We start from the raw sequence: 14,369 nt of genomic DNA, 5'->3' as shown, positions 1-14,369 counted from the left end.
ATGTGCTTGTGTGGCGAAATGTTCACGAATATGAATATGAATATGAGATCAGAGCAAGATAAAACCTGACCCAACGACAAGAGATAAAAATAACTAAAGATAAGTCAATTCACATCACAGAGAATGAAGGGAAGCTATGCAATCTACGCCAATGGAAGCTTAACATGACGCTAACACCAAGATTACCGATGCAGGAACTCCAGTCATTATACACGCATTGCTGCATTCCCCCCCAGCGCGCCGGTGAGGGCTCGTGCTCGTTGGTGTATCATCGGTCGTGTAAAGAATGCGAGGCGGGCGGTGTGCTGCGCGCCGCCACTGCACTGCGAGATAGTTTGTTGGCTGCTCGCATTTCCATTATTCTCTGACTGGGAAATATTGCCCCGCCTATGTATATATACAGCGCGCTGACCTTGCCCACCTATAAAATATACTGCGGGCCATTAATTGCATAACCGAAAGCGTGTACGATACATGCTGCATTCCCGCACTGAGCTAGAAAAAAAATACAACATGGGAGAAATAAATATCATCCTAAAATTGTTCTTCAGAGTGGCAGGTAAGACCGTGAATGTAGCCTCAAAGGGGGATGGGAAGGCCAAGACATCCCCCGAGAAAATATGGCATCCTACTAGACTCCATATGAATGCACTTTGGCATGTTAGATGATCATGTACAGGCACCAGACTCATCGACATAGCTTGGGCCCTCTTTGTTCCCTCCTATGCAGACCCTTAGTTTTAACTCCACTGCCGTAAATTGCACAAGTAACTCTTACATTACGCCTCAAATCACGCTCACACACACATACACACAATCAAGCTCGATTAACAGACTTTGGGAAGGAAAATAGCTAACATGATTACATTGTCGTTTTAATTTCGTTCACGTACACCGCCACAACGACACAAGCGCCCCATCCTAGTAGTGAGGCAGCCCAGCCCGCCCTCGCTAACACACACACACACACACACACACATGCTAACGACGGCACAGCAATCAGCAAGGGTTCCTGACCATTACCACGGCCATATTAGGGTCACTATGCAACCCCTGCGAGCACCGGTTTATTTTGTGCATCGTTTCTTTAGTGTGTGTGTGTGTGTGTGTGTGTGTGTGAACGGAGGACAAGTTGTGTCGTGAAACAGAACTTTAAAACATGTATCTGTCTATCCCTCTGCATGAAACACAATATTGTCATTTCATTCATATAATCTAAATAATTCTTTGAAAAAAACTATCAAATATCTTATAGCAGTACCCTATCTCCCGAGCCTGCAACTTGACAACAAATATAAATCATGAAGTGCTGTACTTACTAAGGTGGTTTGAGCTACTCCCCGACCCTGCGGCGCCGACTGAGACACACGAGGACTCACACCACGGCGCGAGGCTCCAAACCACTGACCAAGAACGAACCTGCAAGCAGCATTGGGAGATGAACCACTGCTCTTGGTGTGAACTGTAGTCTTAGCTAATGCTGCTGTTCCCTGACGACCACTCTGGCTCTCCATGGTCCATATAAACACTGAGAATATCAAGAAACAAATCTTCAATCTCCCATCACCAGGCGCATGTTACGACTGAGTGAGTGAGGAGCCTGGCGCAGCGTTACAGATGACCATACGAAAAACATAATATTTCCAGATTTCTACCCGACTTCTAACCCTATTCCCTCACACCTACGCACGATTTTGTCATAGTTCTCACTAAAACCGTTGAAAAGAGATGTTTTCGACTTTCCTGAAGCTAATTTGAGTATTTCGGGATAATGTATCGCATATCTGGGAACGCTGGGCTGCGGGTTACCTCTTAAACATCCGCCATAAAAGTAGTTCGTCAAATAAGTTTTATAAGAGACCTCAGCTATATATATGCTACACTTGTTTTACTTTACATTCGATGACAAACACCACCACGCAGCCTCCTTCAGATATCTTAGTAGTCTGAAAGAAAAAAAAAAAAGAGGTGCATTTTTAGTAGTTGAAAGAAAAACAAAAGAATAAAGCAAGTCTATTTTTTCCGAGAGAATGAGAAAATAATTGTGCATTTTCCTCGACACTAGATGGCTCTTAGCTCCTACATATTCCTCCTCATTCCATCTCCTTCGCCTCTTCCTCATTACCTCCTCCTCCTCCTCCTCCTCCTCTTCCTTCATTTCCTCCTACTTCTATGCTTCTCGCTCACTCATACACGTCATAAACCACACACACACACACACACACACACGTTCGCCACATTACTGCAGTGAAATTTTTCATCCCAAGATTTTCGCTGTTGAAGATTTTCGAGGATAGCAATATTACCTTGGAGGAGGAGGAGGAGGAGGAGGGAGAGAGAGAGGGAGGAAAGAGAGGAAGAAATTAGGCAAAAAAGGAATCACGAAAGAATAAGAGAGAGAGAGAGAGAGAGAGAGAGAGAGAGAGAGAGAGAGAGAGAGAGAGAGAGAGAGAGAGAGAGAGAGAGAGAGAGAGAGAGAGAGAGAGAGAGAGAGAGAGAGAGAATAAGACATATATTCCCCTGGAACACCCGACGGGCAGGAGATTGAGGAAGGAGAGCTCGACAAAAGACTTCAAGTTTATGTCGAGTCAAGGCCAACCGACTGAGAACGTCCCGAAACCAAGACGTTCTGGGACACTATTTGGAACCCAAGAAAGAAGATGAGGAGGAAGAGGAAGTCAGTCGAGAGAGCAAATTAGGAGGACAAGAGAAGGAAGTAGAGCGTTGGTAAAGGTGTAGAATTATGTAGAAAGAAGAATGCCCTTAATTCAAGACGTTCTGGGACAATATTTGGGACGAACCGAGGAAGAAGAGAAGGAAAAAGAAATCAGGCAGCCGAGGAAACAATGCGGAGGGACAAGGGAAGGAAGCTGAGTGGTGGAAACGATGGAAAATTATGTCAAAAATCCCTGTAATTAAACCATTTATTTCAGGGGCACTGTTTAGAATGAACGGAGGAAGAAGAAGAAAGCCAAAACGAAACTCACCTAAAAGGAAACCCAAAAATATTAAAACTAAAACAAAAAGAAAAGAAAAAATAAAGAACAAGTGTGTGTGTGTGTGTGTGTGTGTGTGTGTGTGTGTGTGTGTGTGTGTGTGTGTGTGTGTGTGTGTGTGTGTGTGTGTGTGTGTGTGTGTGTGTGTGTGTAGTACCTCGCCAGCCGAAGCACTGGGGATAAACTCATGATTGGAGGTGATTCCGCCAATACAGGCTCTGAGCGGCGGTGCGGACGGCGGCGGCTGGCGGTGATGACGGCGGTGAACGGACAAAGCGGCGACCAGCCTCCTTAGCCATGGAAGGTAATGGAAGGCGTGCGTCGCTCTGCCCTCAATGGAACCAATTATCGCGCGAGGATGAGTGAGTGATGGAAGAAGAGAAGGAGGAGGAGGAGGAGGATCTGGGATTGAGGTGGAAGAGGAGGAGGGGGAAGGAATAAAACCAGGAAGGACATGGAAAAATTGTCTGGTATTTTAACGAATTCTTAGTATCTAAATGGCTTTGTGTTGTTCAGTGTTAAGAAGAAAGGAGGAAGAGGAAGAAGAGGAAGAAGAGGAGGCAACAGTACTCATCTCAAATAGTTAGTTCCTTTATCAATGTCCTCCTCATGTCTGCATCCTCATAATCTAATTCATGTATCTCTTTTTCATTTTTTCTCCTCTCTCTCTCACGCTCTCTCGCTCTCCTTAATCTCTCACGTTTTTCACTCCGCTCATTAATCCACTTTCATTTTCCTTCGTCCTATATGCCGCCTCCATTCTTCTCTTGTACCTCGTTAAGTCTTAATTCCTCCCTCGAGTGGCGGCGGCGAGCAGGCAAGGAAAAAAATGCAGGGACGTAGCGGAGGATAATTTCTTTTTTCTTCGTCGTTCTTTTTTTCCTCCTCGTGAGTGTCTTGGCGTAAGGAAGAAAAGACAAATCCCTACTCCAACACGAGCCTAATTTTCTTTTTTCTTCCTGTGTCTTCGCGTAAGAAAAGAAGACAAACCTATACTCTGGCACCCTCATAACTGCATGGCCCTCCCGCACCAAGTTGTATATCATTTTCCTTTTCTTCGTGTTCTCCTTTTCTTGATGAGCGTCTTCGCGTTAGGAAAGGAGACAGCCCCCCCCCCCCCTCCCTCCCCCCCTACTCCTGCACCCTCGTAACTGGTCCTCCCGCCCCAAGTTGTATCATTTCTTCCCGCGCGGATGTCAAGGGGCCTTCAGGAGCGAGACGGAGAGCACCTCGGCCGCCCAACTGCTCCTCTTAATGAAGTTTTCCTCGTGATGAATTGGGGCATTAAATTTGGCGGCCATAACGTGCGGTCGGGCGCCTCCAATTCTTCCTGCCAAATTTGTGACGGGTCTTCACCTCCATTGTCTCCGCTGCGACGTCTTCCTGCCCTCCCTTCCTTCCTTCCTTCCTTCACCCTTCATCTTCGTCATTTTTCTTTTTCTCGTCCTTGGTCCCGTCTTCGTTCTCTCGCTCCGTGCATTCCTCTCTTCTCTGCTTCTCCTTCCTTGTCTCTCTTCTTCCTCATCTCCATTTTCTCGCCCTTCTCCTTGCTCCCCTTCCCTTCCCTGCTTCTCCCTCCTCACCTCTTCCTCCTCTACATCTCGTCCTCCTTTGCATTTTTCTTCTGATCCCATGAATATTCTCTTTCTCCCTCCCTTTCTTCCAGTTCTCCAAGGCCCCAATACTCAGTTCCTTAGACATTTCCCTTCTTCAGTTCCCTCTTCTTTATCAAGCCCTTATCTACATTGCCCTCTCCTTTGTTCTCTTCGTCATCCCCGTCCCTCATAATCCTTCTCTGCATTCTATCCTATCCTTACCCTCTTTTCCTCTTGTCCTCTTTATCTGATTTTCTCTTACTCGTTCTCTCCACTGCATCTTCCTTCCTCCTAGATTTTCTCTCCTCTCTCTTCTTCCGTGTTCCTCAACTCTTCAAAGGCTCAAATACAGTTCCTCATTCTCCTCCGTGACCCCACTTAAACTTTTTACTTCGCCATCGTCCTCACTTCTTTTCCAAATACGTTTTTTTCTCAATCTTCTCGTTGCCTCCTTCCACCTAACCCTCTCTCCTTCGCCCTTCTTTTTCACTTTCTTCCTCAACTTCCTCATTTGTCTTCCCGCGGTCAATATTCCTTTTTATTCCTCTTCTCCTCTCTCACTAGCATCTCTCGCCTCATTCCCTCGCATCCCTCGCCTCCTTCCCCTCTCAGCCCATTCCTCGGTTCCCTTTCCGCCCTATTTCCCCGCGTAAACAAGCAGAGCCTCGTTGATGATGAAAAATAACGCCGACACTCGTTCATTAGAGGCGGGGATTGCAAAAAAATAACGTGTTCTTTCTGTGGAGTAAATTAAAGTGAAGCAATTTTTGCTTCGGACGTTTAATTGCTTTGGGAATGCCTTCCCTGATTTAAATTTTATTAAAATGTTTTCTAAAGAAATTCCGCATTAATTTCCTGAAAATGGAATTGCTATGGACTAGAAATCGTTGCCAAGGCCGATACGCCGAGGCCACGGAGACACAGGCGCCCTACTTGTGCCGCCTATGGTGTGTGTGTGTGTGTGTGTGTGTGTGTGTGTGTGTGTGTGTGTGTGTGTATTTACCTATTTGTAGTCTACAGGGCCAGAGCTAAGCTCTTATAGTCCCGCCCATGGTGTATGTGTGCATTCCATGCTGTGTGTGTGTGTGTGTGTGTGTGTGTAGCAGCCGCCCCGTGCCGTCGTGGGAGGAGGGCCGCTCAGCCTCCGTCAGCGTCAACACAGTCGACGGATATTTTCGACTTTAGTGGTTTCCGATGGCGGGGCGGCGCCGCCTCGTGGTGGGAGGGAGGCGCAGAATATTTACAGCGGTGACGAGGCTAGACGGCGCGGCCCTGGAGTGAACAGCCTCGGCCACATCATTCGCCGAGCAGCGCCGCGCCCCGGGAGCAACTGTACAGGACTAACGCCGCCCTTTGCTCTGACTCGTATGTTCCCGAGAATAAGAAACTGGGCCTCTCCAGCGTCACAGTGCTCCGGCCTCTCCATTATGCTGTCCCGCGGGCATTGATCTTCAAACGAGCTTTTCATCACAACCCTACGCGTGTGTGGACACAGGCCGACCCTCGCCGGTAAAAGAGGCGGAGAGTGTAGAGAAGGGCGGGCAGAGAGCCGCTCGAGGGCCCTCCCATAATGCCTCTCGACCTCAAGACATGTCAAGACCCAAACAAATCCCTGTGAGGGCGCGGCACGAAATTAACTTTGAATCGAGGGCGCCATGTCGTCACAAAACACATTACTCGGCGGCCCATTCCCAGCAAGCCTCAGGAGCGGACTGCCTTTTCTTACTCGAAATTTTTATCAGTATTTGAATGGAACAAAGTGAAGCAAAAAAAAAAACTAAACAAGAGGGAAAAGATGACAATTTCTTATGTATGAAAATTCAAGTTCCATGCAAATCACCCACATATTTCTAACTTCGCAGAAATTATTGAAGATACAATGATACTTTTGAATAAGAACTGCACCAACAACCTCGTACGGAGGACAAACAAACGGCAGCGGGGACAGGAACAAAAGTGTGTTATAAATAAGACCATGAGTGTAGGAGGCTGCATGCATGAAGAGAATGAGATTGAGCGGATTGTGTGGATAAAAACAAGCTATTCATTCTACTGACGAGAGGCAGGAAAGGAGGAGGAAATCCATAACAGGAGAATAAGTTGAGAGATGGAAGAGGAAAACTTTAATGAAGAAAAGAAGAACGTAATGGAAGCAGCTAGACGTTATGAAGGCTCCTTACGCTATATGAAGACGAGCGTGAGAAAGAAATGTTGAGCGGAGACAAAACGATATTTGATGGGGAAAAATATTATGCAAGAAATTCAGTTAAAAAGAAGAGAAAAAAAAGAGGTTCAAGAAGGATTAAGAGAAGGAGAGAGTAAGGAAATATACGAACTAGAATGACACATAATGAGGGAAGGAAGAGCGCACACACACACACACACATACAAAGCTGGTCCCATTCTGCAACTCAGATAAAATATGTGTGTGTGTGTGTGTGTGTGTGTGTGTGTGTGTGTGTGTGTGTGTGTGTGTGTGTGTGTGTGTGTGTGTGTGTGTAAGGTAACAAAAGCTCGCGAAATATAATGAACAGAAAGATGACAGAAAAAAATATATATACAAAGCTCTTCTTTTTTTTTTTTGTGTGTGTGTGTGTGTGTTCCCAGGTCATTCCTCTCTACTTTTCTTCCCGGGTCAGTCACTGTTCAGGACCCGCAAACATCAGCCAGTCAGCCAGTCACATTGCACGACGCATCATTCAATCAAATTCACGTTCAAAGAGAGCAACGACTCGATGTTTGGTCGGTCGCCTCGCCCACACTCTCGCTCTCTCCCTCTCTCATCTCGCACTCCCATCATCAGTTGTCTTTCATATCTCATTAAAATTTTCCACGGCCTGTCCCAAATGCCTCCCTCCCTCCCTCTCTCTTATCTCTTCCAGTTAGTCAGTGCCCCGTTCTCTCTCTCTCTCTCTCTCTCTCTCTCTCTCTCTCTCTCTCTCTCTCTCTCTCTCTCTCTCTCTCTCTCTCTCTCTCTCTCTCTCTCTCTCTCTCTCTCTCTCTCTCAGCTCACTTTTTTACAGGGCGTTCTGCTGTCTGTCGACTGTGTCTCTCCAGGCAGCATCTCGAGACAAGACTGCAGGAGCAGGAAGAGAAGATGGAAGAAGGCCAGAATAAAATAATAGAGCTTTCTCTCACCAGGCAGCATCTCGAGACCAGACTGCAGGAGCAAGAAGAGAAGATGGAAGCAGGTCAGAATAAAATAATAGAGCTTTCTCGCACTGTTGCCTCCTTGCAGGAATTCATCCAGGCTAACGTTGCTGTGGTGCCAAACCCTTCTCCAACCGCCCCCTTGCCCTCAGCGGTACCGTCGACACCAGCGGACAACACCACGCAACGGGAGGATGCTAGTGGCACCGACCATGATGGCTTCACCGTCGTGAATGGAGGAGCCAAACCAGCCAGACAAGCGATTTATCCTGGTCATTGCTTCAACAGGTTTGCCATTCTGGAGGAGGAAGACGAGCAGGAGAGCACCTTCCTTGTGGGTGACTCCATGATTCGCCAGCAGGTCGTTGAGTTCTGCGGCAGAGTTCCTCGTCGAAGACGGAACTATTGCTATCCTGGTGCTGGGATCGACGACATAACTGCTGCTCTTGAGGAGATCTCCCCCCAGGCTACTAATGATTCACTGTTTGTTATTCACACAGGTACGAACGACGTCACCACGACCCGGTCTGAGGAACTCCTGGAGAAGTACCGTAGGCTCATCCAGCAGTATAAGACTAAATCCCCTAACATTTTGATTTCAGGAGTTCTACCACGGACTTGGGCGGAGAGCGACTTTTTCAGTAAGGCCTTCAGCCTAAACAACCGCTTACAGACTCTTTGTAGGGAGCTTGACGTGGAGTTCCTAAACGCATGGGACAATTTCTATGGACAAAATGAGCTCTTCCACAGGGACGGATTGCACCTTTCTCCCAGACTCGGAAGGCTCCTCAACGAAGCAGTGCGTGTCATCCGAGCAAAAAACGAGTCACGGCCACGTCCCTCCACCCCGCCCGTGTAAATAGACGCCGTGCATCGCAACAAACCCGTAACCGTGATCCCGCAAGTACCACCACCTCTATTACCAAGCCTCTAGATAACTTAAAAATCCTTAGTTTCAATGCGCGTAGCCTAAGAAACAAATTTGATGAACTGAGATGTCTTGCTTTAACAGAAAATTTTGACATAATTGCTATAACCGAAACATTTATCGACACCACAAATATTGATTTAAGTTCCGAATACAACATAGATGGCTACAGACTCTTCAACAAAGATCGTGTAAACCGTAGAGGCGGTGGCGTCGCCCTTTATGTCAAAAGCTATTTGCAACCCACTGACAAAACACCGGGAAACAGTAACGTTGAACATTTGTACGTGCGAGTAAACATTGCAAAAGTCAATTTAAATATATCTGTCACCTACAGACCTCCCGGGCAATCACTCGATGACGACCTTGAAATGTACAGCGTCTTAAGGCAGTCACTTAATAACAGCGACTCACTGATATTAGGGGACTTTAACCTCCCCCATATCGACTGGGCGACACTGTCAGGTACAGAAGGCGAGTCACATAGAATGATCGAATTTCTAGAAGAAAATTATCTAAGCCAAATGGTTTCTGAGCCAACTCGACAAAATAATATACTCGACCTTGTTATAACGACCCAAGATAACCTTGTCAGTAGTGTCACGGAAGGAGAACACCTCGGTTCTTGCGATCATAAATTAGTGCGCGTCGACATTAAAGCTCAATCATCAGTGACTGAAAATAAAGTAAAGGTGCCCAATTTCAAAAGAGCTAACTTCGTAGAAATCCGACAAAAACTAACAGAAATACAACTATCAGATGACGGCAACGTAGAGGAAGCCTGGCTAAGCCTTAAAAATCACTTACTCACTCAGCAGAACACATTCGTCCCCTTGTGCGAGAAGCGAATTAACACTAATAAAAGCCCACCGTGGTTTAATAGCGAAATTAAACAATCAGTCAGTGAGAGAAAATTGTTTTACAGGTTAAAGAAAGAACAAAGCACGCCCGAGAACATTAGACTCTATAATGATGCCAGGCGACGAGTAAAAAGACTAGTAGGTCAGGCAAAGCGTAGATATGAAGAAAATATTGCAGCCAACTGTAAAAATAACCCGAAATCCTTCTTCAGTTACATAATCAACAGAAAGGCTATCAAAAGTGGTATTGGACCTTTAACAAACAGCGACGGTGCACTAGTGACTGACAGCCAACACATTGCAAACCTCTTAAAAAATTACTTTTCCTCGGTGTTTAATACTAACAGTCTTCCTCTCGCTACCACCAACACCAGTACTATTGTAAATCTCGTGCATGCATTGCCTAATTTTGAAATAACAACCGATGAAGTCCTTAAAGCTCTCCATTCACTTAAAACAAATAAAAGTCCTGGACCTGACAAAGTATATCCAACTCTGCTGAAAGAAACGAAGAGCGAAATACTCTCCTCCCTCACAACCGTATTCAATATGTCCTTGCGATAAGGCATCGTCCCTTCAGATTGGAAAAAGGCTAACGTGACACCGATTTTCAAGAAAGGAGACAAAAAAGTACCAGGTAATTACAGGCCCATTAGTCTAACTTCGGTTGTAGGTAAGCTACTTGAGGGCATAATTAGAGACAAAATTGTGAGTTACCTTGAAAGCCACTCATTGATTGGGGACTCACAACATGGCTTCCGAAACAAAAGATCCTGCCTATCAAACCTATTAACCTTTTATAACGACCTCTTCACTGTTTATGACGTAACCAAATCACTGGACGTAGTCTATCTTGATTTCCAGAAAGCGTTTGATAAAGTCCCGCATCATAAATTACTTTACAAATTAAAGCAAATAGGTATTGACGGTCAAGTAAACCAATGGATCGCGAATTGGTTGAGCAACAGACAACAAAGAGTAGTGATTGACGGATTTAACTCAGAGTGGGCGCCGGTCACTAGTGGCGTCCCTCAGGGCTCGGTCCTTGGCCCAGTGCTCTTCATTATTTACATCAACGACGTGGATGTTGGACTCAATAACCGCATTAGTAAATTTGCTGACGACACAAAGATTGGTAACTCGGTTCTCACTGACGAAGACAGGCAAAACCTCCAAGAGGATTTGCACAAAATTTCAGCTTGGTCGGATGGATGGGAGATGCCCTTTAACGTAGACAAGTGCCAGGTCCTTCAAGTTGGAACGAGGAATAAGAAGTTCGAGTACGAAATGCGCGGCGTTAAACTCAAAAGCGTTCAATGCGTCAAAGACTTGGGGGTCAAAATCGCGTCAAACCTCAAATTCTCACAGCAATGCATCGATGCAGCAAATAAAGCGAACAGAATGTTGGGCTTCATTAAAAGAACCTTTGTATTCAAGAATAAAGATGTAATACTCCCGCTCTACAACAGTTTAATCAGACCCCACTTGGAATATGCGGTACAGTTTTGGTCCCCCCACCATGCAAAGGATATTGCTAAATTCGAAGGTGTTCAGCGTCGGGCAACGAAAATGATCCCTTCCTTGCGCAACAAATCCTACGAAGAAAGGTTTTCTACCCTTAACATGTTCTCTCTTGAGAAACGTCGCCTCCGAGGAAAATTGATCGAATGTTTTAAAATACTTAATGGTTTCACGAATGTAGACAGATCAACATTGTTTATGATCGATGACAGTCTGCGCACGAGGAACAATGGCGTAAAACTCAGATGTAGACAAGTAAATTCAGACTGCACAAAATTTTTCTTCACCAACGTTGTAGTGCGAGAATGGAATAAGCTTCCACCATCAGTGGTCCAGTGTAACACGATTGACTCCTTCAAAAACAAACTCGATCGTCACTTCCTTCAACTTAATATCAACTAGAGTAGAAGTGCAACGTTTTGGAGTCTTCTGATTAATGTAAAATCACTTAGGTTTAAGGACAGACCACCAAGTCTGGACCATGGGGTCTGAGTGGTCTGATTTTCTATGTAAATCTATGTAAATCTCTCTCTCTCTCTCTCTTCAGTATAATCTCAATCCTCCCTTCTCTGTTCTCTCCTCCTCTCATCTCCTTTAATTCCTCTGATCTCTCCATTACATATTCGCATTTTTCATTCCTACTTCTTCTCTCTCTCTCGTAGCAGTTTTACAATAGCGGTAGGTAATAAGTGAGCGATTTTGATGCTGGCGGAGCACTCAAGAGGCATTTTCCTAATCTTAATCTTTCTTTTATTTTACTCGTATTCACTAATGCATCGCTTATCCCGAGTTTTATTTTTGGTCTCCTCCTTTTCTCCCTCCTCTTCCTCTCCCACCTCCATCTCCTCCTCCTCCTCCTCCTCTTCTTATCGCCTCAAGACTTTGGGAACTTAGCGATTCGTTTGGCGATATCTTCTTCACTCTGAGAATCCATTTCCTTTCCTTCCTTTACCACTGAGACACGAGCAGCGGCGCCCTGAGATCGCTAACCCGCCCTGGTGAACGCGTGAACGGGGCGTATCGTCAGTGAGTCATTAGGTCGTTACGGGTGAACTGGACGGCTCCGGGGCTCCCATTACGATTACCTTCCAAGGCTACAAAGAAGATTAACCGAGAATTAATGGGTGTTTTTTTTTTTCGTTCAGGGTGCAGAAGTCGTGTACATCTATCACTAGGATCATCAAACAGTCCAAGAAAATTCCAGGAACTTCTACGAGAGGCTTCACTAACAGGCGTACTAAGGTGCCAATACGTTAAAGAATAAAGGTTCTCCGGATCGCTTGAAATCAAACTCTTGTGCGTGTGCTTTTGTAACTTTCAAATGACATTGCTGAAGCTTTGTTCCTCGCTCCGTCATGAATCTTAATATCTCTACGTGTCATTAGATGGAGATTGGGTGCTATCTTTACCGCCGATAGGTTACAAATTTGGTGAAGATATGTTACTTTTCCGTTAGTTGAGATGGGGGTCTTAGTTTATATATAGTTAATTAAGCAGCGAAAAGTTACCGTCATAAAACTGCACCGCATCCGTATGTAACTGGTGGCCAATAAACTGCCAATCTATCTATCTATATATCCACAGTTTAGGATACTTCTCTTCCTTCGGCCCAAGCAACTCACGGCCTAATGGTTCATGCTGGGGACTAATCATCTTACGGACGATTAGATTCTAACGGCCTAACGGACTCACTACCGAAATTGATGCAGCCTAATAGTCCTGAGGCTCAAAGGGAACTGACACGAGGGAAGCCGGCGAGGGAGAGATGGACTAAGGAGGAAAGACAGGGAGGAGCCATAAATTTCCCAAGTCACGAAAGAGGACGATAAAACCTCGACCAGTGGAGAAAATTTATCTTACCTTGGACTTGCTGTGGTCGTGGTGGTGATGGTGGTGAAGGTTCCAACACAACACGAAACCACAAGACATAACAGCCAAGGAGTCACACGTAAGTACCCCCTCGAGTCGTGAAAATGATAGCTAATGGATCAATAACAATAATGTGACTGACTCGCGTCTCGCCTGATTGCTAATTAAGTCTCGGCTATAAACTAGGGTAGACTCTGACCCGCCTCGCGTAAACTGAGTCGAGTTGCGTCTCCCCTCCAACATTTACTTCCACGCCGCGGCCTCCGGGATGTACTCTGCGTGATCTCTCCTTCTCCCTTTCTCCCGCCTCACTGTGACCGACATGCCTCAAGGGACTGAGCAGATTGGCGGACTGTTACTTGCAGATTCAACTAGTATTCCATAATGACGTGATGAGGATAGTTAGAGGAGATTGATGATGGAACGAAGAGAATCATTGTTAACATTGACTGGCCACACAACTGATGACTAGACATATTACGTATAGCTATGCGAAGACACTTATCGTATTTCAGGATGGTTCGGACACCTTGAATTATGAGACAACTGAAAACAGCGTAAATATGAAGAAGTCATTATAACACATCTGAGCGTTTCATCTCCCTGCGCACCCAGACTTGTTCATGAAGCTTTTTTAGTTCACTCTTGGTTATGAAGCCTTGGGGATGCTGCAGAGATGTGTCTATGCTCTGGAACGGGTTACCATAGAGCGATGATGTTACTGATACTATTTTGGAGGCTGTTGCTACTATTTTTTACCTCTCCCACATAAGTACTGACTGGGGAGTGTCTCGGGTCGGTCAGTGAGTCAGTGAAGCCTCGAATGTTTGTGTTGAAGTCCCGAGATTGTAACTGGTCTTCACTTCTACCAGTCAGTTACCGACGCCTCCACACCTTCTTGTTGCCAGGTGAAAGGAGAGGCGGCAGACGAGGGAGGGTCGTCACACACTAAAGCCAGTTGTGTGTTAATGGTACACAATAAATCATCTCGGCCAGGGAGAGGAGCCAAATTCTTCCTAACGAAATTACATGAAATATTAATATAGATTCTGATAACACTCAATATCATGGCTTTTTAACAAGGGTGTGGAGTATATGTAGACAGATTAGGCGATGAAAGTAGATGTATAAATGGATTAATAACAACAGTAAATGATAAATGATAGAAAAATAGCAGCTCAACATACCTTTTCTTGGCCGCACTAAGCCCAGGGACGCAGATGTTGGTCTTCGAGTCCGCGTCGTTCAACAATTTCTCGCATTTGTGGCTTGAGTCCATTTTTCAGTTAATTAAATTCCTCACTCACACCTGCTCTCTCTCTCTCTCTCTCTCTCTCTCTCTCTCTCTCTCTCTCTCATACTATATCTATCCATCTCTCTCTCTTGGTTTGCTTCCACTCGTCTTCCTCACACACACACAAGCTGTCATGGACTCACTTCATTATGTTTA

At 45.5% G+C, this 14,369-nt stretch overlaps 1 long non-coding RNA gene across 2 annotated transcripts in view; it reads right to left on the bottom strand.

Moving 5' to 3' along the window:
- The window catches only part of LOC127000303 (uncharacterized), a 71,468-nt gene extending 58,434 nt beyond the window's left edge, over positions 1–13,034 (bottom strand). For both annotated transcript variants that reach the window (XR_007753872.1, XR_007753873.1), the window contains exons 1-2: positions 12,911–13,034; positions 1,320–1,419 (exon numbers count right to left, since the gene is read on the bottom strand). This is a non-coding gene — a long non-coding RNA (uncharacterized LOC127000303). The remainder of the gene's footprint in view (positions 1–1,319; positions 1,420–12,910) is intronic.
- Between the last annotated feature and the right edge of the window lie 1,335 nt (positions 13,035–14,369).

This window comes from Eriocheir sinensis, chromosome 18 (assembly GCF_024679095.1).
Source record: "Eriocheir sinensis breed Jianghai 21 chromosome 18, ASM2467909v1, whole genome shotgun sequence".
NCBI classification, from domain to species: Eukaryota; Metazoa; Arthropoda; class Malacostraca; order Decapoda; family Varunidae; genus Eriocheir; species Eriocheir sinensis.
The sequence above is the reverse complement of the archived record's forward strand: the minus strand, read 5'-3'. Positions and strand labels throughout refer to the sequence as shown.